At 38.4% G+C, this 3,642-nt stretch overlaps 1 protein-coding gene and 1 pseudogene across 3 annotated transcripts in view; one reads left to right on the forward strand and one right to left on the reverse strand.

Moving 5' to 3' along the window:
• Window positions 1-3,642, reverse strand: part of METTL15 (methyltransferase 15, mitochondrial 12S rRNA N4-cytidine) — a 229,854-nt gene that overhangs the window by 172,751 nt on the left and 53,461 nt on the right. The window lies entirely within an intron of this gene.
• Window positions 1,877-2,303, forward strand: LOC102472182 (40S ribosomal protein S16 pseudogene; annotated as a pseudogene).

Below are 3,642 nucleotides of genomic sequence, written 5' to 3' on the forward strand. Positions count from 1 at the left end.
CAGGTGGGAAGAAAAGACAAGAACATTCTCAGATAAACAAAACCTGAAAGAATTTACCAGCACCAGACCAGATCTCCAAGAAGTTCTCAAGGGTGTGCTATGTCAGGAAAATTAAATTCAGACAAATGGAAATAAGAGTTCGAAAAGTAAGAAAGTGGCCAACTTAATGGACAAGTCTGGGGTTGAATATTATATCCCAGAATTTAATCAGGAAAATTGAACCAGAACAGAAGATAAAAGTACATGAGACTGATAGGTTCATGCACCTACCATTTGAACAGAATCCTAACCTGTTTCCTGGCTTTAAGCAAAGTTCCTTGGCGTTTCTTTGATTTAAGTTAAAACTGGTTTTCTTAGTAGTAAAGAGTGAAGTCAATTGAATTAAAAAAAGTTTCAGGAAAAAAAATATCTATTCAATGACTGCAGTAAGATATATAGCCCCAGCTAGGTGCTACTTTATAGGATGTGTAAAGCTAGACTTGTGTTCATGGAAATGTATATATCACCTGTGTTTGCTATGAAAATATTTAGATTAATTAAGATATTTAGTAATTCAATAAAATGTGGGGGGAAAACAGTAGAGAAAGCAAACATAGATACTGGAGACAGTGTGGGAGGAGAGTGGGAGATGGCAGAGGGTAAGAGATAGGGAATCAAGGATGGGGGAAAAAAGCAAAACATGCAGAAAACAAGAAATGGAAAATTATTTGCTGACAATAACATGTTTGTTGATGTGCTTGATTGAGACAATATACAGAGTACTCTGGATGGAAAATCTCATTTTGTATGCTGTAATGATGTACAGTGAATGAATAAATGCAAATAAATAAATTGAAATAAAAAATACATACATTAGAGATACAATAGATACAATAGTGAGGCATGGTATGTATGTGTATGTGTATTTGTGTAAAAATATCAAAATACAGTGCAGTACCAAGGAAATACTGTGATTTCATTTGGACAATGATTAATCACCAAAGGTAGTTGATGTTCACGTTTAAAAGCTAGGGACCTAGCAGACAGCATAATGGTTAAGTCGCTGGACTCCCACATGGCCAACCCTGGCTCAAGTACCAGACCCAGCAACTTGAAACTCACACCTGGTGTGTGTGTGTGTGTGTGTGTGTGTATGCCCAAAATCCTGAGAGGAGAGTGGAGGAGAAGGGATTGCAACATGGCCACCCACCTGGGGGATGATTTCTCACTTTCTGTCTCTCTTTGTCTCTCCAGCAAGTGCACACACCCTGTAACAAGAAACTCTTTTTAAAAAGGGGCTTTATATATGTGAAATTTTGATGTTTGTATTTTCTTCTGAATTACAACTACCTCTAAAATCCATATTTAATTCAAAAATACTCTCAAAAATTTTGAAGAAAAAAATTTAGCTTGGTTCTTAAACAAACAGAATGTGTCCAAATATAAATTTTAATTTAGAAACTATGCTAAAATTGCAATTCTCTCTAATAAACAAAGAGATATATATTCAGTTGAAGCAAGATTTCAAATTGAGGTTCCTACTTCAATAGGCAAAGGAAAGGCTTCCAGACGGCAGACAAAAATGGACATCGAAGAATTAACAACAATGACAGAAGCTCACTTATTTTTGTTCAAGTTAAAAATAAAGTATATTAAGTTGTCAGGGTATAAATCATTTGAGGGCAATTGATTCTGTAAAAAATTATATAGAAAAGTTAGTCTAAGTCTCTGACCATGAGAAAATGGATTTGATTATGTATGCTCTGTACATACACACACGCACGCACACACTCACGCACGCACACACACGCGCACGGAGTTCTATTAGACAAAGAGTACTGTTTGAAAGATCTATTAACGTCTTGCCAGCTGCAGCATCTTTCCTATGCCTGCAGCCATGCAGTCCACAGAACCACTGCAGTCTGTACAAGTCTTTGAGCACAAGAAGATGACCACAGTCGTAGTGCACTGCAAACGGGCAACGGCCTTACTATGGTGAACAGGCGGCCTCTGGAAATGATAGAGCCAGGCACACTGCAACATAAGCTTCTGGAACTTGTTCTGCTTCTGGGAAAGGAGCAGTTTGCTGGTGTGGACGTTCATGTCAGTGTAAAGCATGATGGCCACATGGCTATCCGTCAGTCCATCTCCAAAGCCCTGGTGGTCTGTTACCAGAAATATGTGGATGAGGCTTCCAAGAAGGAGCTCAAAGGCATCCTCATCCAGTATGACCGGACCCTGCAGGGAGCTGACATAGTCGCTGGGAATCAGAAGTGTTTGGAGGCCCTGCTGTTGGTGCTGACTATCAAAAATCCTATCGATGAGCCCATCGCAAGGATTATTCATCTTTATAATAAACAATGGCTGTGGGTTTTTTTCTTTTTAAATCTGTTAAAAATTAGAAAACCAAGTAACAGCATGCAGAGAGAATTATGAGAAGAAAAATTAGGAATAGATTTCAAATGACAGCAAAAGCAGTGCTGCTGTGGAAAAGAAGTTCTGGCAACAGGTGCAGAAAGATGGGGGCATGGGAAGGCAGCCATGAAGCCTGACAGAATTCTGGGACAAAAATAATAATATTTAGAATTTCTGCCATACTTTTTTTTCTTCAAGCATTTTACACACATCAACTAATTAATCATCAGAACACCCACATGAATATTTCTCTCCTCATTATCACGCCCAAGAATGATGAGTTGCTTCTTCTTGACTACATAGTACAAATCATACTTAAATGTTTTTCACTTTTCACACTAAACTTTTCTGCGCTGTCTTTTCATCTAGAACTAATTTGATCTTTGCTGACTGTATTTTCAAAAGATGCTATTGCCCCAAACAAAGCCCGAATGTGATTGCTTATTTCTGATATATCTCCTTTGAGAAATAAGAAATAAGAAATAAACAATAGTCCCATCCTCGGCTTCCCAAGACAGTGCACGCTCTAATTCCTACTCTCTTCACTAACAGGTATTTCTCTGTTACTGTTGTCTACAACATGAACAAGGTCCTCCGTGATCCTTTCTTGAAGGGGGTTCTAGAGCCAGACTGTCCGAGTCTATATCCAAACTCTAGTACTTACTAGCTATGTGAGCCACAGCAACCTCCCCATGTACTGTTTCCTCTGTAAGAAGAGGTTGGTAATAATAGTAGCCGTTTCATACAGCTGTTGAGAGAAAGATGTAAAAAACACATGTCATGTAAATGTACATAGGTTGGATGTGGTGGCATGTGCCTATAATCCCAGCTACTTAAGAGGCTGAGGCAAGGATATAGTGTATTCAAGTCCAGCCTGGGCAACATAGCAAGATCTTGTCTCTTTAAAAAAAAAAAAAAGTACAGTGCCTGGACCATAACACACGTTAAGAAATGTTGGCAGTGATGGTGATTATGTTAACTTAAGACTATTCTTCTTATTTGATCATCTAATAGCTTCAAAGGCTCTTACTTTGTGAATGACCCTCAAAACTAAAGTTTGTTCACATTCTCATACTCATTTTCTTTTTATTTTATTTATTTATATTTTTTAAGAGGTTTTTTTGCTATAGGGCACATGTGCTCACCAGAAAGACAGAGAGATAGAAAGTGAGAAATAACCCCCCAGGGGGGATGGCCATGCCGCAATCCCCTCTCCTCCATTCTCTTCTCGGGATCCTGGGCATGCAT

The sequence above is a fragment of the Tupaia chinensis genome, unplaced genomic scaffold (assembly GCF_000334495.1).
Source record: "Tupaia chinensis unplaced genomic scaffold, TupChi_1.0 Scaffold000555_1, whole genome shotgun sequence".
NCBI lineage: Eukaryota > Metazoa > Chordata > Mammalia > Scandentia > Tupaiidae > Tupaia > Tupaia belangeri.